Source organism: Lissotriton helveticus, chromosome 10, assembly GCF_964261635.1.
Source record: "Lissotriton helveticus chromosome 10, aLisHel1.1, whole genome shotgun sequence".
Classification (NCBI taxonomy): Eukaryota; Metazoa; Chordata; class Amphibia; order Caudata; family Salamandridae; genus Lissotriton; species Lissotriton helveticus.
The window spans coordinates 40,133,609-40,159,895 of record NC_136071.1 but is presented as its reverse complement, the minus strand read 5'-3'; the positions used below and the strand labels follow the sequence as shown (position 1 = coordinate 40,159,895).

At 47.4% G+C, this 26,287-nt stretch overlaps 1 long non-coding RNA gene across 1 annotated transcript in view; it reads left to right on the top strand.

Annotated features, from left to right (window-relative positions):
• The window catches only part of LOC144785855 (uncharacterized), a 92,969-nt gene extending 67,461 nt beyond the window's left edge, over positions 1-25,508 (top strand). Inside the window, exon 4 of the long non-coding RNA XR_013602050.1 lies at positions 25,436-25,508. This is a non-coding gene — a long non-coding RNA (uncharacterized LOC144785855). The remainder of the gene's footprint in view (positions 1-25,435) is intronic.
• Positions 25,509-26,287: the final 779 nt, after the last annotated feature.

The following is a 26,287-nucleotide window of genomic DNA, read 5'->3' as shown; positions in this document are numbered from 1 at the left end:
TGGAGCCAGCGCCCAGGGAGGCCGGAGGGCGATCGATACCAGGCGTCCGGGGACGGCTGGAGGGCCATCGAAACTCCCCTCCTTTTGGATCCGTTGAGTGGCCACTCTACCACCCGGGGGGATCTTGGTGCCTCGATGTCGGGGCTTCGCTGGGGCCTTGGCCGGGGCCGAGGCCACGGGCTCGGGACGTGATGGGCCCAAGATGGAGTCGGGCAAGGCCACGTGCTCGGGACGTGCTCAAGGGGTGACCGTGGCTTGATGGAGGGCCGATGCCGTCCTGGGCCCGCCATGCGGGAGGGGTAGGACCACGCCAGGAGGCCGGGTCCAACAACACTCATAAGGTGAGGTGTGCAAAAGTCACTCAGGCACAACTGCGACACTGATTCGAGTAGAAAATGTTTGAGCAGTGGCACACAGTTCCCACGAGACGCTATCTGTTCACACCAGTTTCTCGCAGTAAAAAAAAAGCATTTCCATAGCCAATAGGTCTCGCTTTTGGGACCTTATAAGTATTCAGTTCTACATCAACCGTTGCATGGCTAATCACTTGTTTAATATTGTTATGATTTCAGCAGTGGCGGCTGGTCCATGGGGGCGTTTGGGCGCCGCCCCCCTGTTTTTTTGCCGTGCGAGAAGGCAAACAAAGGTAGTTATTATTACCAATGATAATAACTACCATTTGTTTCTGCCTTGCCTTCTCGCACGGCGAGAAAGCAATAGTTCCTGTGTGGGCGGTGTTACTCGAGGGCAGGGGGGAGCGGCTTGCCCACTGTTGGTAATACTGTCTGTTTGGGCAGCCTGAGAGGCTACCCAAACAGACAGTATTAACACAGTAGGCAAGCCGCTCCCCCCTGCCCTCGCGTAACCCCTCCCACTCTCCCTGCTCTCTGTATGCTGCAGCATACAGAGAGAAATGACGTCGGTAGGGCAGCCGGCCGAACCAATCACAGCGCTGGCTGCTGTGGAGGGGAGGGAGGCTGCCTGCCGCCTTCCTGATGACGAGCTCAGCCCAGAGGAATTCGAATGCAGCGACGGCGGGAGTCGCAAGTCTCGAGTCTCAGCCTGGACTTGAGAGAAAAGCGGGAATCCAAGGTAAGTTATTTATCCCACCCCCCCCCATCCACTCCACCGCAACAACCCCATTTCCACCTCCCCCCGTAATGCAGGCCGTGTTGAATGAGTTTTTCGGCTGTGTGTAATGGTTTTTGAAAATGCGGTTTGGCGGTAAACTACAAGGGCTACGCCATCACGGTAACATCACCCTCTTGCTTCGAAAGGTCGTTTATTCTGAGCAGAAAAGGATGTAATAATCCGTAGCTGCGGACAACGATAGTTTATTTTCATTAATATACATTTTGCGACCTGTCATGAACGTCCTGGCATCCAGTCCTATATTACGAGGGGCCGAATGAAATCCATTGCAGCGCTATCTCGACCTCTTTTTTTCCCGGAACTCGTGCCAACCGAGAGTGTCGTACCTCTTGGGATTCCATCACAGCGCAGCAAGAATCTACTACATGCAGTGTTCTCTCATGACTCGAGGCGTGCATTCCTCCCCGGGCCCTGGCAAATTAATTGTATAGAACCTTGTTATGCTGTAACGCTTTAATAACATGCCGGTAGTTTCGTGCATTTGGGGGTCCCTGGGCAAATGTATTTATGGGGTCCTTGTGCGGAAAGTTGGAGTTCTGATAGTTTCGGCTCTTTTGTGACCTCTTTGACTAGGTCACTAACAGTGCAAGAAAATCCCCCTCCATGTCCTACATGTGTTTATATCTCCTATTCAGGGATAGTTGAGTGTATAAGCAACGATCGTGCCTTTATTGCATGCATCACCAGTTCTCCCTAAGATGCTGAACCCGAGGCAGTCATGAATATTCAAGCAGTGGGTGTGCTCACGTTGTGGTTTATGTCATGTGCCGCCGTTCTTTTGTTGACCTCAGAAGGTTAGCAGGATGGGTCGGCCCTGCTAGACTGATATCATGACTCGCACTTTAAAAGCAGATTGCTTCAGGCAGTGCATAAGCCAACTGACCTGCCTTATCAGAAAGGAGCCAGAGACTGAGTACAGACCCCTGTATTGATAGCTGAACCCCAGAGCGTGGATGCGGTGATTTGCAGATATTGCAGGAAGTGTGCTAATGGGCCTTTCGTTAGTGGTGGCAGAGCCAAGACCCCTTCCAATCTGACGTGCGTGTGGTGGTGTAATGGAGTCTGTGAGGGAATACATCGGCGTGGCTGAAATAGCAGGCAGGGTTTGGAGGGCTGCACGTGTCAGGTGATTTCCAGGTCCACCTGTCAGCCAGCCAAGTTCACTCGAGTGGGGAAAGGAGGGAAGGATGAGTTCTGTGGTTGAGTGCTGACAGTCTAATGGTCGCATGTATTTACCAATGCAGTGCTGCATCATGCAACGGACACTAGTGGTCCTTTTTGGGTGATTTTGTGACGGCGTGCCCCACAGGCATATATATTTTTGTGTTCTCACCGTGTGCAGTAAGTGGATTTCTTCTCGAATCCTGGTCTAGTGTTTTAGGGTGACACTTGTCTGCATTTTCTGAATGCTGTGAATGACAGGCAATGCTATTGACTATTTGGACAGAGCTGCACACAAGTGGTGGGTTCGTCTTCATTTCTTTAATGAAAACATCACATTTGTAAATGTGACTGAAGGTGATGGACTTTGGATGGGTGCTATATGGTTGCAATTGTAGAAGCTGGTAGCAATCTGTAGGTATGCAGTGAGGTTCGAAGATAAACGTGTGTGCCTATGTGAGTGTCAGTATTTGATTTTCGAGTGCCCAAATTCCTTTTTTATGGAGATTGATGCTGCAGTTTAACTTCTTTGGTGCTGCCCAGTTGATTTGGAGCGCTCTACAGTGAACTCAGGGGGATGGGGTGCTGCTTTGGCCCTGCTGAGATTCAACTGTGTAACTTGCGAGCCCTACGTCTTCATGTGAACAAGAATCCTGAATGTGTCATGTTTTAAGCTTCACTTGACATTGTTATATCTTCTTTTCCGGGATAGAGATGGTTGCAGATTTTGTCTCAAACTGATTAAACAAGATACAATCAAAGCCAATATAGTCTGATGCCTAAAATACTGTGCCCGACTTTGCAACTAGGGCCGTGGGTTATAAACCTGGTCTCTGCCCACAGCACTTGTGTTATTCTAATTAAATCTCCTAACCTCCCAGTATACCTATAATTGTAGATCTGTGAAGTATATCATAGTTCAAATGTGTAAATCCCATGTTGATGTATAGAATGTCTTTACTGCTGGTATATTGTAGTGCTTCAAAACAATGGTGATGAATGTTTCTAAAGTGCACATGTTGCAGAATCAGTTTGCGATGGTTCTCTTGAGTGTCCATTCCTGGCTGCTCTCTAGACGCAGCCTTTGTTTAGTGAGACCCCTCACAGGAGGCTAGTTTCAACATAGATCACCCACAACAGGGAAACAGGGAGGTGTGGGGTTTTGAACTGGCTGACATCGCCCCAGCTGAGAGTGATCTGGGAGGGCACCTCTGGAGCTCTCTTTTAGGGAGGAGCTGCGCTCCCCTCGACCATCAATGTGAGAATGTACTTTTGACAAGGGGGAGCGGGTGTGGTTCCTGCATCTGGGCATGCCTCTTTGTGTTTTTTTGGTCAATTTGTTACAGAGAATATGTTAGGAGATGCTCTATTTTCCACCAATGTTAAGGGTATTTCTCAAGGGCAGAGGCTTTTTCCCACCCTTCTGAGAAATGTCGGATTTGTTCATTGCACTTGTGTGCATGCCTGGGTTTGTTGGCTGATCTTCCGCCCTCCCACTTTCAAATTCCACCAGCCGCCACTGGATTTCAGCACCATGCCAAGAATCTGGCAATTTGCCCCCTGCCGCTATTGCATTTGATAGTAGATTTAGATAGACTGTCCATATTTGGGGCTCTGTTTAATATAAATCTCCAGGGATTTTATCTGGGCCTGGTGCCTTAGCAGACTTTAAGGAGTCAATAGCTCTATTTGTATATTCAATGCAAAAGGCACCAGGAGAAGTGGTTCCTAGGGAAATTGTGATGTCTGACTTTTTAAGGACATCTGTGCTGCTATTAGTCATTAGATCATTACGATCTTCTATGGTGAGTAGTAAAATGCACCACCCATTTATCGGGTGAGATGTCATAGTGATAGGTTAGACCTCCATCAGTTTTAGTTTGAACTACTAAGTGCCAAAAAGATGCAATATAATTCATTTTCCTAGTAGCTACCAGATCGTGCCAGAGTTTTTCATTCCAGTTCCTTTTCATCTTGTTTAATACTGTCTTATAAGTGCATCTGGCTTTACTAATTTTAGTTTGATTGACATCTAATATAGTCTTAGTCTTAGCATTAGGTTTTACATGAAGTACATCCTTATAAAAACCTTTTGCAACTTCCCAAACAGTTGGTTATGTACATATAAAATAGAAATTCCAATTTCATTTAGTCTCACAAAATCCGCTAGATGTACAACATATGGGCTGTAAATCTGTGAGTATAGTTTTAAATTTGACATACCATTGGGCCATGTGACATAGCGGCAGTTATTGGTTACAGAGGGGGCAGGAACTATAGTATTACAAATCTTAACATCTATCTTCGGGGATTCTCCCATGAGTGTTACTTCCAAAGTATTATGGTCACTATCAGAACGCGTAAGCACTTTGACCATAGTCTCACATCGATAAAGACGTAATCTATAATACTAGTACATGTTCCTCTCTAAAACATTGTTGCTATATCAGGGTGAGAGATGGTACGTCCATTACATGCCCTGAGTCTCCTACTAACTGTTAAAGAGACTAATTTGAGAGCAAGGTGGGGGAAGATTTTCCTTGGTTGTCCCATTAATGATGGGACATCCCAAATATCATCTTCCTCTGCAGTAATCTCATTTAAATAAATAGAGGGGTCATAGGCAGTATTAAAGTCACCTGCCACTATGATTTTTTTGTTTGTCTGTAGTGTGTTTAAAGCCTCTTCCAGGAGAGATAGAGTAGGTGATTTGTCAGTTGCCTTTATCGCTCTAACATAGATGTTTAAGAGCCAGGCGGAAACCTGTTGCAAAAATCGCAAAAATCCTCATTAAGCCAGAGTACTCTATGTCCATTAATGTAAGTGCACTGATACATCCATTTCTAATTAGGATCATACGACCCCCCAATTGCTCTCCCAAAGCACTCTGCGGGCTTAGCTTCCACACTGTAGGTGGTAAACCCATCAAAAAACCCTTTTTCTGTGGCCCAGGTTTCTTGGGATATGCGAATGTCGTGTTCTTCAATAAGCGACACCCAATTTGGATCAATCAACTTTGAGCCTAGTCCAGCCACATTCCATGATAATAGCCTGATACTTGGAAGCGGACAGTTAATCCGGCTGGGCATAGGTCCAATTTGATGATATCAACCCGTTGTCTTATCTGAATGTGAATTCTCATTCCTATCTGTCTTATTGCGCAAAGTAGCCTTGTGTCTGTACGATTATTGGATGTTTATCTATGATAACCATAAGTGACTGGGCAGATGCATTTTTTACAGTGCAACAATTTATCAAAGGGTTATTCATGTTGGCATCAGCCGGACTAGACCAGTCCTTGTTAGCAGATAGAAAATAATTACCACTTTTTATCACCTTAGGATTTACATTAGGTTCGTCGCAGAATATGTTCTTGTTTAACAAGCAAGAATTCAATTGAGATTTGTTCACTAGTCAGTCAATTTCCTCCAGATTAGATGTAACAACAGGCAAGGGGGTTGCGGTATCATAAAGAGGGGGATTAGGCACATTCTTAACAGGCCCTCTTGAATACCCTAGACGGGGAGATGCTTTCAACCTTATTCCCAGCGGTTTGACCCCAGTAAGATGGCAGGTACGCAATTCAAAATTTATAATATTTTCAGCCACATAGTTTGAGCACAAGACAACTTGTATGTAATCATATGGGGATAGATTGTACGAACTCCTTTTTGCATGCACTATGTCCGATCATTTCACTTAGAGACCGCTGCAGCAGATGGCAAGCACTTTTTAGTGGCGCTACACGACTTTTGCCGGTCAAAACATGTACTTCTGGCTCCCGACTTGTGGGCGGAGCTTAAGCCTCTCTCTGGTGATGCACATAATTGCCTGGCGACAGCTGTGCTGTGAAGCCAGATCATAAACACATATTGTATCTGTTAAAGGTGGGCATTCTGGTATGAGCACATACATGGACAACGTAATAGGCCCACTAAAGAGCAGATATAAAGATATACTACAGAGACTTCATGAAGTTACACAAGCAAACTATGGGTTAATCACAGTGACATATATGGGGACAGTAACATACAGGCACTGAGAAGAATGGTCACACACAAGTAAATCAAGTACAAGTGATATGCATTTCAGGGGAAAGTAACATAGACATCTTATGGAGAACTTGTAGACATGTCTATCATGGAACAGTCACACCAGGACATCAGAAAGGCCACAGGCACAGTGCTGGGGCTAGTATACAAAAAGGGGGACAATGGAGGACAATATTTACCGGGGTCCAATGTACGTGTCCAGTAAGCAATATACAACAGTTGTACAAGGTTCCCCAAGGGAGGGGGAGGGAAGGAAAGGAAAGAAAGAGAGAAACAGCCACTCTCAGGAGTGTACAACAGGGAATCAAGTAAACCCTTAACGGAATAAGGATGCCTCACACAATTAGAAGGTTGGACAACAATAGCCGTCCGTCCAAATAACTGTATTGTGTCATCATTGGCCTCCTGCTCCAACGACAAGCTGGCGGTGCAATGCCTGCCGGGTAACACGTAGTGCTACTCTTTTGGTGGAGTTCTTTTATTCCTGGCCAATGGGTGCATGCGTGTGAGGGACCTAAGAAGTGCAATTGTGAGCGTGAGTGGAAGTTAAAAATAAGTCAGTAGAGTCCATTAGAACATTTTTAATAGGGTGGCTCACTGCTTAATTAAAATTGATAAAGGGAGGGGTAGCGAAGCGCAACAGTAAAGGTGATGTGGCTTCGTTCTACCCTCGCCTATGGTGTGGTCGACATGTTTCACGCCAGTTATGGCGATTCTTCAGGACCTATGGTTGCTCATCAATTAATGCGAAGTCTCCCCCCAATTGAAGAAACTTCCATATACAACCTGTGTATCAAGGCAGCAAGTGCTACTGCGTTGGTCCTTGCCCTAGAAGTTGGGAAGAAATAGACAAACTCAGTCCTGAATGTATTCACTCAGGATCTTACATGCAGCAGCATATTCCCAACATTCTACTGTGGTTAAACAATAATATGTCCAAACCCGGTGAGGTAAAGGAAAGGAGAGGGCTGTGTGCGGCGAGGGGAGGTAGGGAATTGATGTATCGCGTAGGGCAATTGCTACGGATACCATGGTTAGATCTATACCAATAATTATACTCCAGGCTATGACACCCATTCGTGCTGTTACAGCTTAGTGGTAGTATAAAGGATATCATTTGAAAAGAATTCTGAAAGCACATAGTGAACAAAGCCCCACGTGTGTTCATTATAGCTATAATTGCGGGGTCGCCAAATTGGTACATTTCGGCGAAGTCTTACCTAAACCCTTTGATGGTCGGGCCCCACCGACTGTCCCTGGGAAGGCCTGAGCGGCGGGGAGTCCCCTGAATGGGAGGGTAGAATGTAAATATTTGTGTCGTAATTATGCGGGTGATCACAAGCGTGGATCACGCAATATTGCAAAAAAGCTAAAGTTGATCTTATTGTTGTTATTACTGTTAATGGTGGTCACAAGCGATCATAAGCGTGGATCACGCAGTATTGCAAAGCAGCTAAAAATACTCTTATTGTTGGCTACAAGCGATCATAAGCGTGAATCACGCAGTATTGCAAAGAAGCTAAAAATACCCTTATTGTTGTTGTTATTATTATTAATGGTAGCAAGTCCCGATCATTCGGACGTCCATTATACCCAAATCCTTACACCTTACCTTGATTGCTCTAGGCTGAGGCGGATCAAAACCTACCCATCCCACGGCGGCGGTAGAGCAGAACAGCCGGTAGGGCGCTGTGCTTACCGCGCTGTATTAATGCCAGTAACCGCGAGTGCCGTGGGTGGGCGTGTCCAAGGGGTTGCTAGGAGACGCACCCGAGCGTCGTGTGGACAGAGAGAAGGGACAAGCAGGCACGTACTGCCTCAGGCTAGCTAAGATTGCGCGCCATCTTGGAGTGTGGAATACCAATGCGCAAAAGATTAATCGCTATCGGTATTGGGGGATAGCGACGAATACTCGAGCCACAGGTGATGGGAATGTCTGGATGAGAGATTGACCAGACAAGGAGGGGCCACGCGGTATTGTGCGGGTACAGTTCAAGAATTGAATTAAATTGAGATTTAGATTTATCTGGCAAGCGTATTCCAGGGGATAAAATCATTAAGCCCCTGTGCGTCAGTTTGAAGGCGATGCACCCAACGCTGCTCCACTTTATACAGTCCCAGCTGATTGATTGAGGGATGGCATTCCAGAATAGTCCATTTGACATCAGTGGGCAGGTGGTTTAATTGTCTGCAGTGTTCGTATAACTTGGTATGTGTCTTTTTACAACGGATGTTGCTATAGTGCTCCATAATGCGCAATTTGACAGTGCGCATCGTCATCCCGATGTAAATTAGGTTGCATGGGCAAATAAGCATATAGATACATTTAGCACTGTTGCAGTTCGTATGCTTATTGAGATGCCAGGTGAAATCATTAGGTAGTTCCAGGGATTTGCCCTGGATCGTCTGGGGGCAGATCACGCAGGAGCCACATCGATGGTGACCCACGACAGGTGGCAAGTCCCATAGAGTTTTCAGAGGGCGTGTGCTGGACTTCTTAGGACGGGTGTGAATAAGAGTGTCCTTGAGGTTGGCTGTCCTCTTGAAAGCAAACCGGGGCCGAGGTAAGTCAAGGCCTGCTGTGTTTAGGATGCCCCAATGTGAGATCACAGCTTTCTTAATGAAAGAAAAATTTCTTGTATAGGACGTCACGCATGTAATCGCGTCGTCCTTCTCCTTAGTGTGGGTTTCCAGAAGTGAGTCTCTGTTATTGTTCAGGGCTCTTTTCATTGAATTCTTTAAGAGTTGTGTGGGGTAGCCCCTGTCCAAGAGCTTGTGTTGTAGATTACTGGCTTCTTGTTTGTAGTCTGATAATGAGGTACAGTTCCTGCGGAGTCGTAAGAACTGCCCAAACGGCAGGTTGTCTTTCAGGGATCTGGTATGATGACTCTTATACAGGAGCAGGCTGTTACGGTCAGTCTCCTTTTTGAAAAGGGTAGTAGTAATTTCTGTAGGGTCCAACCTGATTGTTAGGTCTAAAAAGGGGACCGATTTATCAGAGATTGTGCCTGTAAACTTCAGAAAGGGATCCTGTAGGTTAATCCATGCACAAAAGGCCTCACAGGTTGCTCGATCTCCTTTCCAGAATATTAAAATGTCGTCAATGTAACGACGCCACAGGGTTAGGTGTGTCCGGAATGGGTTCTGTTCGGGTGGGTAGATGTGATTTTTCTCGAATGATGCCATATAGATACAAGCCAGGCTGGGCGCGAAGGTAGAACCCATCGATGTCCCGCTCACTTGATGGTAGAGCTGTGACTCGTACCTGAAAAAATTCTCTGTGAGAGCTATATGTGCTAGCTCCATGATGAAGGTGATAGGGGTGGGGGAAGACCCAGTGCTGGGGCTGTCAGACATGGCCAAGTCAAGTAAAAGTCATGTAGTCATAACATGAAGAATTTACATACAACATAATGTGCCAGCTTAATGGTGTAATCTGTGTAAGTGTTTAAAGCTATGACTACATGATGGAGCAGTCAATGAAAATGCTTTCTATTGATTCTGATTTTGTATTTGTAGTTGTGCAGGATAGTGGGTGGGTAAATGCAAGAATTAGTGAAAGAGTGGATGGATGAACTTGTGCATGGCAACTGAGAGCTTACATGGAAGAATGAAGAGGTGAATTATACTATAAGTGAGTGAGTGAATGAATGCATGGATGAGTGAGTGAGTGGGTGCATACATGGACAGGCGAGAACCACTCCTTAATACTAGAATAAATAGCAAAATATGTACTGTAAACAATAAACAACGGATTACTCCTACTCTGGTGCCAATACTAGAAGACTTGTTACAATTGGTTTCTGGGGGGGCACCGCTGGGGAAGGTACGTTTGTTTGGGCACTCACTGGACTATATATGTCCGCAGTTTCAAAAATAGAGAAATTGTACTGGTTAAATAACATATCCACTGAAACCAGTACCAGTAACTCACTTTTCCAGTAAATTCTACCACGTGAAATTGAGTAGATGCTCAAAAAACAACTCTCAGCCATCCACCTTAAGATACTCAGTGGTGAAAATAATGACTTGGCATTACCTCTGGGGGCCATCTACATACTTTAAGTATTTGGAATACCCATTTGTAGTTATCCATCTTTGGTGATTCTAAAATCACTTTAAAATGGATTGCTCTCACTGTGCTCTAAATGTAATCTGACCAGTTATTATTGATTTCTGGACACAGTTTCAAGGTATACTTTTTTGGAGTGCTGCCCTTTATATGTCCACTTCCACAGGATAAACCTGTGAAGTCTACTGTTTAACTCAAGTTAACAGATAATGTCTCCTTGTTCTAATGTATTAAATCCCAATTAGCACTAATGTGGAAAACAATTTGTACCTGGTCGTGGGATGGAGGACAAGTTAACATTTCAGATTGCGCTGAGTTTAACTACATTGGTTTATCTCGGCTCATTTGTATTACAGCTCCAACATCCATTTAATCTCAATGCTCATTGAAATGAATATTATCTAAATTATCAAACGTTTTCCAGAATCGCCAGACATCTGGATGCTTACAGGGTACATTTACTTATTGCCTGTAATAAACAACTTCCAGACTGAAACTACAAATATTAGGCGGGTTCTCTGGACTGCTCATGATGAGCTCTTCTCAGACCATTAGACAAATGGGTGGGCAGACAAAATAAAATAAAATATTCTATATTTAATTAAAACATTAAACTGTTAAACTATTTAAAAAAAACATCAATTTAATAACAAAATAAAAACATTAGAAGTTAAAACGTTGGATAGAGAGGGGGTAAAAATTACAATTCCTACTCCAGTGAGTGCAACAGTAGGGAAAGCCCTGGATAGCGTAGGGGTAATAATTACTATTCCCACTCCAATGAGTGCAAAAGTAGGGAAAGCGCTGGATAGCGGAGGGGTAAAATTTACTATTACCACTCCAATGAGTGCAACAGTAGGGAAAGCGCTGGATAGCGGAGGGGTATAATTTACTATTCCCACTCCAGTGAATGCAACAGTAGGGAAAGCGTTGGATAGCAGAAGGGTACAAATTACTATTTCCACTCCAGTGAGTGTAACAGTAGGGAATGCGCTGGATCCCAAAACAATAAAAAACAAAACCATAAAGATTTTTATTAAATTTAAAGTCCCAGCCCAGAGCCATATCTGAAGACTAACACATGTCATGGAGACACTGATCATGCAGCTCCGAGACCCAAGAGTGCCACAACACCCACCGCCACCATCCCCATGCCCTTCGACTACCACCGAGGCAGCGCAGAACAGGACAGCGGACGTTTCGAAAACGGCATGGCCCCTCAGCCACACAATAGCAGAAGGTGAGGAGAGGTGGGAACCAAGTATGTGTGAAGGAGGCAAGTCACCCATGAATAAGAATGCACACAATGCCAAGTGTGGCGGTGATGTGCTGGACAGACCTCAGTATGCAGAACACAGACCTGTCCATGTGGACATATACTGCTGGTGCTTGTAGTGTTGTGGACAGTGGACGCAACCATGTTACCTCAGGCTGTGGGGAAGACCTCGGTCATGTTGCTGTGTCGTCCCCTCCTGTAACCGTAAGCGGAGTGGGCTGGTCCGGCGTACGCCAGTCCAGCCTAGGAGTGTGAATAAATAGGCCGGGGCTCTAGGCGTGGTTCACCACTCAGCAGCGTATTTCCCACTAGCTTGTGCAGCCTCTGAGTGCCGTACCACCTGCTGTAAGCCGCATAAGCACACTCCTCACTCGGGAGATCAAAGGAGCTGCTTCGTTCCACAAAAGCCTCCCATGGATGCAAGAACGAGTATGCAGGGCACACGGCCCAAACAGTCAACTCAAACCTTCAAAACAGCCACAACGTAATATTTCATACATTTTTAGCCGGGTACCAAGGCTGTGGAAGCCCCCCCATGCTGCTGTACATAGAGGATTATGCTGCTCTACTTATGGGCGAGAAAATATTGAACCTAATCTCCTATGCTCGCATATATGAAGATGGGAAGGAATGAAATATGTACAATTATTTGCATGAATACTGTGGAAGTGTACATCTGCCCTAATTTAGAGATATTTATAATCTAAATCTTTCCCAATTAAATCATTGAGTAAATACCAGCATTATGGGTATTCCCAAAGTGAGGGGCATGTGAGTTGTAAAAAGTATGGTTGAACCTCACTGATGTGGAACGTTCCAGTAGTTATTTTGTTAAAATGGGCTCCTTTTGCGTACATAAGGAATGCTGATCTCTGACCAGTAAAGCCTTCTCCGTTCCGAATCTCATGACTATGATTATTTTTCCCACCTTCAGTACCCGTAGTTCCCCTGTCTTTCAATTCTATGTTTTAGAACTGTACTTGTGATCTGCATCTCCCTCCACAATCTCATCATCCACCATAATCTTTAGATTCTTGACCAGCATCCCTTCTGCAGCCCCTCTCAATCTCATGCTGCCTCCTCACTATCAAATCCTTCACTCAGGTGTCAATGACAATCAAGTTGGCAGCATTGCTGTCGGATCTATGACATAATATCGACAGACAGAATATCTACATACAAAAATATCGACACAAAAATATCGACATCAAAAATATCGGAGTTATATCTTCATAAAGGTAAGTACAAAAATGACGAACATTTTTGATCGTAGTACAAAAATATCGAAATTAAAAATATTGTTTTTTAAATGTATTAATAATAATGTAAAAATAATTTAAAAATACATATAATTTTACAAATATTAAATAAAAACATTAAAAGATATTAAAAAAATTATAACTAAACCATAAACATTTAAAATAAATTAAAAACTCTACATATAAATTAATATATATACTTACTCCACATATTGCAACAGTAGGAAAAGCGTTGGATAGCGTAGGGGTAAAAATTACTATTCCCACTCCAGAGGGTGCAACGGTAGGGAGAGCGTTGGATAGCGTAGGGGTTTAAATTACTATTCCCACTCCAGAGGGTGCAACAGTAGGGAAAGCGTTGGATAGCGTAGGAGTAAAAATTACTATTCCCACTCCAGAGGGTGCAACAGTAGGGAAAGCGTTGGATAGCGTAGGGGTTTAACCGCATGCGTGCGGGCGGAATTCCGCCCGTACGCTGAGATTTGCGAAAGCGCACTTTACGTGACGAGCTGGGCTCGTCATGAGCGTGCGAGGAGGCTACCTCATGACGAGCCCAGCTCGTCATCAGCGTCGAAGGGGTTAAATTACTATTCCCACTCCAGAGGGTGCAACAGTAGGGAAAGCGTTGGATAGCGCAGGGGTAAAAATTACTATTCCCACTCTAAAGGGTGCAACAGTAGGGAAAGCGTTGGATAGCGTAGGGGTAAAAATTACTATTCCCACTCCAGAGAGTGCAACAGTAGGGAAAGCGTTAGATAGAGTAGGGGTAACAATTACTATTCCCACTCCAAAGGGTGCAACAGTAGGGAAAGCGTTGGATAGCGTAGGGGTAAAAATTACTATTCCCACTCCAGAGGGTGCAACAGTAGGGAAAGCGTTGGATAGCGTAGGGGTAAAAATTACTATTCCCACTCCAGAGGGTGCAACAGTAGGGAAAGCGTTGGATAGCGTAGGGGTAAAAATTACTATTCCCACTCCAGAGGGTGCAACAGTAGGGAAAGCGTTGGATAGCGTAGGGGTAAAAATCACTATTCACACTCCAAAGGGTGCAACAGTAGGGAAAGCGTTGGATAGCATAGGGGTAAAAATTACTATTCCCACTCCAAAGGGTGCAACAGTAGGGAAAGCGTTGGATAGCGTAGGGTTAAACATTACTATTCCCACTCCAGAGAGTGCAACAGTAGGGAAAGCGTTGGATAGCGTTGGGGTAAAAACTACTATTCCCACTCCAGAGGGTGCAACAGTAGGGAAAGCATTGGATAGCGTAGGGGTAAAACTTACTATTCCCACTCCAGAGGGTGCAACAGTAGGTAAAGCGTTGGATAGCGTAGGGGTAAAAATTACTATTCCCACTCCAAAGGGTGCAACAGTAGGGAAAGCGTTGGATAGCGTAGGGGTAAAAATTACTATTCCCACTCCAAAGGGTGAACCAGTAGGGAAAGCGTTGGATAGCGTAGGGGTTTAAATTACTATTCCCACTCCAGATGGTGCAACAGTAGGGAAAGCGTTGGATAGCATAGGGGTTTAAATTACTATTCCCACTCCAGAGGGTGCAACAGTAGGGAAAGCATTGGATAGCATGGAGGTAAAAAATTACTTCCCACACTACTCCCCCTTTAACAAACAACACACTACACATACAAAAAAACACAATTAATATAAATTTCAATTAATCAATTAATAACAATTAATATTATTAAATTGATGTAATGATAAATGAACTAATTAACACATATTAATTACCAATTAATTAACAATAAATACCAATAAATAAATACAATCTCTTTAATTAAATACATTTAATTATATCACACCCTATTCCCCTAAAAACACACAACCCACTACACATAAATAAATCACATCATTTAATCACTTAATATTTATTAATTACCAATTAATTATTAATTAACAATAACAAAAAATTAAATATATTAGCACATTAACTCTAATTAATTTAATTAGCTAATTAATATTATTTAATTACCAATTAATTATTAATTAACAACAACACAAAATTAAATATATTAGACATTAACTCTAATTAATGTAATTAACTAATTAATATTTATTAATTACCAATTAATTATTAATTAAAAATATTTACAAAAATATATTAATTAATTAATTATTATTAAATTACTTCCCACCCTATTCCCCTATAAACCCACAACCCGCTCTGATACTAAAACGCAAAATGTAAACAAAATCACTAATTTTCAAACATACATTACAAAACATATTTAAAAAACACTAAACAAAATTTCGATATTAGTAAATTTCGATATTAGTAACATACATACCATAAAAAACGATATTCTGTCTGTCGATATTTTGCACATAGATATTCTATACCATCGAAATTAAAACATCGATATTATTGTATATCGATATTTTTATTTCGATATTTTGTCTCACTACCGTTGCTGTCATCTACAAAACACTGATTCAGCTCTCCCTCTGATCCTGACTTCTTTCACTCATTTAAACTCCTTTTGATTTCCTCCTCTTCACCCAACTCAAATGTACACAAGCATCTTTTCTATCACCCTTCATCCCCTCATTTTCATAAATTTTGACAAGCAACAAACAGTGGAACTTTACTACAAATGCATTTAAAATATCTATTCCTCCCAACAGATGACTCTAAAAGCGCTGTTCGCTGCCCGCACCCACTGCCACAAACTTGCTGCACCTGGCTGTGGTGGGACTTCGTGCCCCATCTTCTTCTGGCCCAGAAGGGTCAGAGCCAACCCAACACACTTAAAGTGCTGGCAGCATCCCCAGAGTGGGTGACTCTAGAAGTGCTGTTCCCTGCCTGCACTCACTGCCACAAACTTGTCACACCTGGCTTCTTCGTGCCTGGGAGGGGCGGGGCCAAAGCAATGCGCTCAAAAGAGCTGGTAGCATCCAGCAGTGCGGGCAACTCTAGAAGTGCTGTTCCCTATCTGCAACCACTGCCACAAACTTGCTGCACCTGGCTGTGGTGGTAATTCGTCCACCAGCTTCTTTGGGCCCAGGAGGGTCTGAGCCAACCCAACACGCTTAAAAGTGCTGATAGCCTCACGTAGTGTGGGTGACTCTAGAGGCGCTGTTCCCTGCCCGCATCCACTGCCACAAACGTGCTGCACCTGGCTGGGGTGGGACTTCGCCCCCCAGCTTCTTCATGCCCAGAAGGGTCTGAGTCAACCCAACACGCTTAAAAGTGCTGGCAGCATCCCGTAGTGGGGGTGATTCTAGAGGCGCTGTTCCCTGCCCGCACCCACAAACGTGCTGCACCTGGCTGGGGTGGGACTTCGTGCCCCAGCTTCTTCGGGCCCAGAAGGGTCTGAGTCAACCCAAAATGCTTAAAAGTGCTGGCAGCATCCCCAGAGTGGGTGACTCTAGAAGGGCTGTTCCCTGTCCACACCCACTGCCACAAACGTGCTGCACCTGGCTGGGGTGGGACTTCGTCCCCCAGCTTCTTAATGCCCAGGAGGGTCTGAGTCAATCCAACACGCTTAAAAGTGCTAGTAGCATCCCGCAGTGCGGGTGACTCTAGAAGTGCTGTTCCCTATATGCACTCACCACCATAAACATGCTGGACCTGGCTGTGGTGGGACTTTGTCCACCAGCTTCTTCGCACCTAGGAGCGGCAGGGTCACTCCAACGTGTTTAAAAGCACCGGCAGCATCCTGCAGCATGAGACGTGGGCAGGGCGTGTGCCCGGGCGAAGACTGGGCCAAGACAGGACCATCATATACTGGAAGAGGCCAGGCTGGGCCTCCCCACTTGGGTCTTGTGGTTCAGAGGCTTCTATTTTACATCAGGCATGTTAATAATATTTGATTATTAATAAGGAACTGCCTCAAGCGGTCCAACGTCCTTCTGTCTAATATGGGTAAAAAGAAGTTACCATGGGAAGTTTGCTTCAGTACATTGTAAGCTAGAAAGGGCGATAGGGGTAGTGAGCACAGAGATCTCTGTCTCAGAGGGAAGGTAATCCCTGAACCTAGGCTGTCCCACTCAGGCCTTTTCATTTGTCCTGGCAGATCCATCAGTCTCCGACACAGACACTAGTCCTCCTCAGGCTTCTACTCAAGCATCTATCCTCTCCCCGCTAGAGGCCTACACAAGAGATCTTGCACCGGTAGGCAATAGAAGCAGCTCAGACCCTAGTCCTCCTCAGGCTTCTACTCAAGCATCTAGCCTCTCCCCGCTAGAGGCCCACACAAGAGATCTTGCACCGATAGACGATAAAAGAAGCTCAGGCCTCAGCACTCCTCAAATTTTCAACACAATGCCCGAGAGGGTAACCTACACTAAACGGGCAAGGACCCTGCTACTGTACACTCTAGGCGATTTACACCATCACTTGAAAAGTCCTCCCAGTGCAATGACCTACCTATCCATCCCTTACTGGTGTAGGGGAATGGGGACTTCCTAGCCCCAAGCCTACAATAAGTATATGTAGAGTTGTCTAGAGAAATGTATGCATATACTATAAATGGAGCTTGCTTCCATAGTTGCTCGCCTTGTTTTGTTGCTAACAAAACTAGAAGCCTTAAAGAATTATCTGCCTCCATCTATGGGAAATAGTGTTTTACCTATTATAGTGCGACCACAGCCAACTGAGCTGTCGATGCAGGCAAGGAACAGCTCGTTGACATTACCTCAATTGTTCTATGCGCCTGATACTGTACACAACCAGAGCAATGGGAGTAACTTTGAGGGGCATGGCACAGCCTATTTGGGGACACAGCCAATAGAAGACACGGGCCGGTTTCATCCAACTGACCACTCTGACAGACCCCTCACCAGAAACCCTCAACTTCCCCCACAAGGTACCCCCTACTTAATTATTCTTACAGATGTTCCCGCATTGCCCCCTATGTCTAGTGAGAACTTACTAGCTCTAAAAAATAAATCTATGTACTGGCTTAAAACTAAATCTGAATGGTCGCAGGACTTAGCATATGAAATCCTGTTGGTGAGAAGGACCACATGGCTAAGCATATATCCTAAAGATTCCCCTGGGGACTGCGTACTAATCATCAAATTTAAGAACCCTTTGATTACTGAGCTGGTATTATGGTGCCTAACCAGGATACATCCTAAAGATTCCCCTGCGACTGCATACTAATCAACTTTAAGAGGCCTTTGATTTCTGAGTTGTTATTACGGTGCCTAACCAAGATACACCCTAAAAAGTCCCCTGTGACTGCATACTTATCAACTTTAAGAGCCCTTTGATTACTGAGTTGTTATTATGGTGCCTAACCAGGATACATCCTAAAGATTTCCCTGCGACTGCATACTAATCAACTTTAGAAGACCTTTGATTTTTGAGTTGGTATTACGGTGCCTAACCAAGATACACCCTAAAAAGTCCCCTGCGACTGCATACTTATCAACTTTAAGAGCCCTTTGATTACTGAGTTGTTATTATGGTGCCTAACCAGGATACATCCTAAAGATTCCCCTGCGACTGCATACTTATCAACTTTAAGAGCCCTTTGATTACTGAGTTATTATAGAGCCTAACCAAGGTGATTCCTCCAATGAGATGAATCAAGGCACTTCCCTTAGGATACTTCTATAGGCCACCTACTTCTTCTAGTCTCTTCATGGCTGCGAACCTGATTGATGGCACAACAGCCAACTCTGGCCAAATGTCTTACAATATACCCATTAAGAGCTCTTTCGATGCCTTGGCACACTTGGATGGCCAGTCTGACAGTGCCCAAATGTTGCAATCAGTGCCCCTAAGAAATCATTGAATTGAAGACAAACAGCGCAAATGTCATCGTACCCCAACACTCATCCCTACTCCAGCCGCTGTTAAGGGACTGTGCAGACATTTTGAGGATTTGACTACAAACAATAACATGTGCCAAAGGCAGCCAGATTAGCACATAGAACTACCACTTATTGGACAAGCAGGAGTAAAGTCAAGTTTATTTGTTTGATTAATTAAAATCTTACAAAAATGCTTTTTAAAATATCACCAGAGAATAAAAAGTTTAAAACACCATGTACATAATTATTCTAATATTGCATAATCTAAAAAACAAATTAATAAAAGTTTTCCTCAAGTTTTTTACCAATCACAGATAGAAGTTTTACAAAAGCAGAATTCATTAATACGTCATTCGGGTTTAAGCATGACATTAATGCTTGTCTACATGTCCTTACTCCACGAGCATTAAAGCACAAGTTACTACTTGTGTAACGATATATCTGTAAGAGACATTAGTTAGTATTAGATTCCTTACCTTAGAATATCCACAGGCGTCAGACTGGATCCGGAAACGTTTGCGTAGCAGTACCCTTGCGCGTCGGTAGGCGTCGTCTGCGGCTCCGCGTCCGTCGTCGGCGTCGTGATGATGTCGTCGGAGTACTTAGACGCCGCTTCCGCGTGCTGACGTCAGTTCTTAGACACAGCTTTTCCGCGCCAGAAACGCAGAGCCATGTTAAAAACCAACACTGGTGCCATTGAAACTAGGGCCCTGAAAGGGGACAACCCTAACCCAAGATATTGGTTCGCAGAACGGGGAGGATGGGCGGGTCGGTAAGGAATCTAATACTAACTAATGTCTCTTACAGATATATCGTTACACAAGTAGTAACTTGTGCATCTGAAAGAGACACGTTAGTATTAGATTCCTTACCTTAGAATAGATACCCCAGCAATACCAACCCCGGTGGTGGGTCTGCGAACCAATAATCACACCAGAAAGTCCTGGAGGACGGAACGGCCAAAGAAGCCATCCCTCCGTACTTGGCTGTCCAGGCAGTAGTGTCTTGCATACGTGTGCAGCGATGCCCACGTAGCTGCCTGACAGATGTCTTGTAAGGGCACACCCCTGCCCAGGGCAGTGGTAGTCGCCGTGGCTCGGGTTGAATGAGCCCGCAATCCAGCCCATGGCTCCTTCCTAGCCAAAGAGTAGCATGGCTGGATACACAAGATGATCCACCGGGAGATGGTCCTCTTGTGCACCGCTTTCCCCTTCTTAGCGCCCACGTAACCAACAAAGAGTTGGTCATCCACCCGGAACTGGCGTGTGCGACTCAAATAAAATGAGAGCGCATGTTTTGGGTCCAGACGGTGGAGCCGCTCTTCCTCTTTAGAGGGATGCGGTGGCGGGAAGAAGGTTGGCAAGGTGATAGACTGCCCGATGTGGAAGGCCGTGACAACCTTGGGCAGGAAAGAAGGTTTGGTACGTAGCACCACTTTGTCCGGATGGACAGAAAGGAAAGGTGGAGTACAAGAAAGAGCCTGGAGCTCACTCACTCTCCTGGCAGAGGTGATGGCAACCAGGAAAGCCGTCTTTAAGGTCAGAAGGCGAAGAGGGCAGTTGTGAAGTGGCTCAAAGGGAGCGCACATCAGAAAGGTAAGAACCAGGTTCAAGTCCCACTGAGGCATCACAAACGGAACAGGAGGAAACGTGTGTGTGATGCCCTTAAGAAATCTGTTTACAATAGGGGACTTGAAGAAAGAAGGCTGATAAGGTAGCCTGAGAAAGGCTGAAAGGGCAGAAAGATAGCCCTTGATAGTGCCCAGAGCAGAGCCCTGCTGGGCAAGAGAAAGAAGGAAGAGAAGAACCTCAGAAAGAGGGGCAGCAAGATGATCCACAGCCTTTGCTGTGCACCATGCCACAAATCTGTTCCACCTGCAGGCGTATACCGACTTTGTGGAGGGACGCCTGGCTGCCAGAATGACGTTACAGACTTCAGGAGGCAAGTCAAATGGCCTCAACTGTCGCCGCTCAATCTCCAAGCATGGAGGTGGAGACTGGACAGGCTTGGGTGGAGGACCGTCCCCTGCTGCTGCGACAGAAGGTCCTCCTGAAGAGGCAGACGAACCGGGGGATCGACTGACATATTGAGTAGCTTTGGATACCAGTACCTTCTCGCCCAGTCCGGAGCCACAAGGATGACTTGGGCCCGGTCGCGCTTGATCTTCTTCAGCACTCTGGGCAGAAGTGGTATAGGCGGAAAGGCGTACAACAGACCGCAACTCCACTCGCGACGAAAAGCGTCTCCGAGCGAGTGCCGCCTTGGAAATTCCAACGCGCAGAACTGATGACACTGCGCGTTCTCTTCGGTGGCGAATAGATCTAACCAAGGCTCTCCCCATCGTTGAAAGAGGCCTTGCGCCACGTCCGAGTTCAGACGCCATTCGTGATCCATCATGCACCGACGGCTGAGCTCGTCCGCCCTGGCGTTCAGAGAACCTGCCAGGTGTTGAGCCACCAGGGTCACGCCCTGGCGGTCCAGCCATTGCCAAAGGCGAAGAGCATCCTGGCAAAGGGTCCACGACCCCACCCCGCCCTGTTTGTTGCAGTACCACATGGCGGTGGTGTTGTCCGTGAACACCTGCACTACACTCCCCCGGACAGAGGGGAGGAATGCCTTCAGTGCTAGACGAATCGCCCGCAACTCCAACAGGTTGATGTGGAGCCGGGCCTCCGCCGGAGACCAGAGGCCTCTGATCTCCGCCTCTCCCATGTGGCCTCCCCAGCCCTGGAAGGTCGCGTCCGTCACAACTACGTGCTCCGGTTGGGGAAGGGAGAGGGATCTGCCGCTGACCCAATCGCGGTCTGTGAGCCACCACTGCAGCTGTCTCGCAGTGCCCTCCGAGATCAGGACGTGGTCGGACAGATTGCCCTGATGCTGGGCCCACTGAAACTTCAGGTCCCACTGCAGAGCCCGCATCCGCCACCTGGCGTGATGCACCAGAAGGATGCAGGAGGCCATCAGCCCCAGAAGCCGCAGCGTCAACCTGACCGAGACCCGGGATAACGGCTGAAAGATGGGAATCAGAGCCTGAATATCCCGGACCCGCTGTTCGGGTGGATAAACCCGAAACTGCGCCGAGTCCAGAACCGCTCCGATGAAGAGAAGCTTCTGAGAGGGACACAGGTGTGACTTTGGCACATTGATGGAGAACCCCAGCTGGTGCAGGAGATCTGCCGTAGTCTGGAGGTGGCTGACGACTGTCAGGGGCGAGCCCGCCTTTAACAGCCAGTCGTCTAAGTAGGGGAAGACTGAAACCCCGAACCTGCGCAGATGAGCTGCGACCACCGCCATCACCTTTGTGAAAACCCGTGGGGCGCTGGTAAGGCCGAAGGGGAGCACGGTAAACTGAAAGTGCTCGTGGCCAACCGTGAACCGCAGGTAGCGTCGGTGGGCCGGCAGGACGGGGATGTGGAAATAAGCGTCCTGCAAGTCCAACGCTACCATCCAGTCTCCTGGGTCCAGGGCAGCTAGGACCTGAGCCAGTGTCAGCATCTTGAACTTCTCCTTCCGGAGGAAGCCGTTGACGTTCCGTAGATCCAAGATAGGGCGCAGGCCCCCTTTGCCCTTCTTGGGTACCAGAAAGTAGTGGGAGTAGCAACCACACCCTACTTCTGGCCCAGGAACGCGCTCGATGGCCCCCTTGGCCAAGAGGGCCGTAACTTCCTCCTGCAGAAGTCGCAAGTGATCCCCCGATACACGGTGGTTCTGCGGTGGCATGGCTGGAGGAGTCGCCTCGAAGGGGAGGGAATAGCCCCTTCGGACGATTTGCAGCACCCACCTGTCCGAAGTGACAGTGCGCCAGTGGAGGTGGTGATGGCGAACCCTGCCCCTCACTGGCGTCACATGGGCCTGAAAGCACGGACTAGGAGGGTTTTGAGGCGGATGCTGCGGGGAAAGGTGTGGACTGACCTCGCCGCTGCCCCCGACCGCCCGGACGGCGGTTCCCACGGCCGCCACCGCGTTGGGTATTGCCCTGCGGAGCGTGGCTGGCGGCGCGTGTGGGCGCACCCCTTCCGTGGCCACGAAAGGAGTGAAAGGCAGCCGATTGCTGGCGCTGGCCCGAGAGGCCCAAGGACTTGGCCGTAGCCCTGGAGTCCTTAAAGCGCTCAAGCGCATGGTCTGCCTTGTCGCCAAAGAGGCGACGGCCATCGAACGGCATGTCCATGAGCGTGCTCTGGACATCAGCCGAGAAGTTGGCGGACCTCAGCCAGGCGTGGCGTCGGACCGCCACCGTCGTTGCCATCGCTCTACCCAGCGAGTCGGTGGTATCCAGCCCACACCTGATGGAATACTTGGCTGCATCCCGGCCCTCCACAAGGGCTTGGCCGAGTTTGGCCCGTACCTCCAACGGACACTCTGGCAGCACTGTCGTGACCTTATCCCACACAGAGTGGGTGTAACGTCCCAAGAGGCAGGCGGTGTTGGAAGACCGCAGGCCTAGACTAAGGGATGAGAAGATCTTCTTCCCATACTGGTCATACCTCTTGGATTCCCTGTCGGGCGGGGCCGACGGGAATGCGGTCTGGGAATTGGAGCCCTGGATGACCAGGCTCTCGGGGGTAGGGTGGAAGGACAGGAAACATGGGTCGCCCGGGGCTGGGCGGTGGCGTCTGGCCACGTTCCTATCTACGGGCGAACCCGTAGCGGGCTTGGACCAAGTGCCCAGAAGAACGTCGGTCAAGGCCTCATTAAAGGGCAGCAGAGGCTCGGCCGAGCTTGACTGCGGTTTAAGGACCTCAGTGAGGAGGTTAGTCCTCACGGCCGCGACGGGGAGCTCAAGGCCCAAGGCCTTGGCAGCCCTCATCAGCACCACACTATAGGTTGCCCCCTCCTCCGAAGCCACGGTAGGAGGGGAGACAAAACCAGTGTCTGGAGAGGTGTCCAGGCCACTGGCCTCCCCAAGGTCTCCTGTCCAGTCCTCATGAGACTGACACTCCCTGGTCAGAGGGTCCTCAGACCCCTTCCAGTCCTCTTCATCACCCATCTCCTGAAAATCAGGGTTCTCAACTAATCGGGCCTGATCATAAAAGTGAAATTCACCAATCGACGTCTGGAGCGGCGCCCATCGGGGCCGTCCCGACGGCGGACCAGGAACGAAGGTGGAACCGGGGACGGCGCCGCCCGAGGACGGCGCCGGAGGCGACACCTGCGGGTCCGACGCCGGGGAGGTCGTAAGATCCACCGGCGACAAACCAGATCCCGAAGGAGGTCCAGCGGAGTCCTGCGGCGCCGGGCCCGAAGGCACCGGCGGTGCCGGGACAACTGAACCCCTCGGCGCCGGGCCCGAAGGCGCCGGCGGCGTCGGGATAGAGGGGACCTGCGGCGCCGGGCCCGAAGGCGTCGGCGGCGTCGGGGCCGAAGAACCCGACGGCGTTGGGGCCGGAGCCGCCGACCCGCTAGGAGCCCCAGACGGGTCTGCTGGGCCCGAAGGCGCCGCGGAGCCCGCCGGAGGAGAGAGTTTCCTCATGGCCATGAGGAAGCGCTCGATCTCCTCCTGCGTCGCGTTCAGCCCAGGGACCGGAGGGTGTGGAGCTGCACGCGGCGCTCGCGACTCCGACGGAGCCGCGTGGGTGGTGTCACCCGAACCCCCGGCCGCATCGTGCGAGCGTCGGGGGGAGTCCGAAGAGCGATGACGCCGCTTGGACTTCTTGTGCCTCTTACCTGACGACGACTTCGACCCGGAGGAGTGCGGCCTACTCTCGGAACTGTAGTGGCTCCGAGCCTGCGACCTGTCCCTCGACCTTCCATGGGATCGGGACCTCTCACGGCGCGGGACCGACTGCCGGAGTTCGAGTTGCCTGCGGGACCGCTCCCGCCTGGCTTTCGAAGAGAGGGCCCGGCAGTCGGAGCAGGCCTTGTCGTCGTGGTCGACGCCCAGACAAGATAAACAGACGCGGTGAGGATCCGTGACCGACATCAGGCGGTCGCAATCGTCACAGTGCTTGAAGCCGGGAATCCCTACGGCACCGTTCGGAGTCGAGAGACTCGAAATGCAATCAAAAAGTGATCAAAAAGTTAGTCAAAAATTGACCAGGGAACTGCTTTTTCCAGATCTGCGCTTGCTGGCGTGGAAAAAAGAAGAACAGACGTCAGCACGCGGAGGCGGCGTCTAAGTACTCCGACGACGTCATCACGGCGCCCACGACGCCGACGACGGACGCGGAGCCGCAGACGGCGCCTACCGACGCGCAAGGGTACTGCTACGCAAACGTTTCCGGATCCAGTCTGACGCCTGGGGATATTCTAAGGTAAGGAATCTAATACTAACGTGTCTCTTTCAGATTAATCTCTTTAGGATAATTTTCCTTTCCACTTCTAATGCAGGACAAAGACATAGCAGATGCAATATTTCCTCTTGACCACATTTACATAGCCTACACATGGTATTGTCGTCACTAGTCTTCCATGCCGGCAGATGACATAAACCCGGCCAAAGTCCGAAACGTGCTCTTATAAAAATTGGCTTACTTTGCTGTGACCATGCTGTTACAAGATATTCTTGGACTTGCTTTTTTTAAAATCCATTTATAATTGGCCATGCATGCCTTCTTCTTACCAATATCTCCTTGTCTTTTATCAGGGAAAGATGATTTGTCAGATTATTGATTGTTCTTTTGAAACTTTCCTGGGTAATTACATTTTCCCAAATTGATGTTACTCCTAATTCTTCCTTTGCCTCATTTAGATATACCCAAGCTTGCAGTTTCCGGTTGTCTTTTACTTCTTGCCACAACATTCGGGACATTTGATTGTCAAGGTAATTTTTTATTCGATTCCAGACTTTCAAGATTTGACCTTTTCGAGCGTGTTGCTGATTATTTATGCCAAATTCCATCCTCACCTGTGCTTGTGAGGCATTGTAAGGTAGTTGGAATAAAATTGTATAGATTTTGGCGACTGCATTATTAATTATCTCCGCATCCTTTCCATTTAAAACTTCGGAGCCATATGTTAAAGTTGGTAATAATTTAGCGGATATGATTTTTAATAAAGGGCCATAAGATAGTGTTGTCAATTTTTTTTGTATGATCCTAAATGCACCCACCAAGCAATTTGCTTTCCTAGTAATATCTTGTTTTTGCGGGAGAACATTTCCACTATTATTGAATATAACACCGAGATACCGGTAACAATCAACCTGCTCTAGCTGTGTTTGGTCCAGCATCCATTTGCTTTTATTTTTTTGTGGTCTGTTCTTTGTAACAACCATTATTTTTGTCTTTGCTTCATTTATTACCATTTGGTTCTCTTTTGCATAGATTGATATTCCATCGACTAGTCTTTGAAGGCCCACCTTAGTTTGACTAACAAGTACAACGTCGTCTGCATACAGGAGATTTGATATTTGGTTTCCTGCTAGCTTCGGTGGATGTGCATTAACTTCATTCAATGCAATGGTGAGGTCGGCTATAAATAAATTAAAAAGTAGTGGGGCAAGGACACAACCTTGTTTTAGTCCTCGGGTTGCAGGTATTTTGTTAGATAGTGTTCTGCCGTCACCGATTCTCACCCTGACCCCGTTTTATGAGTACAATAA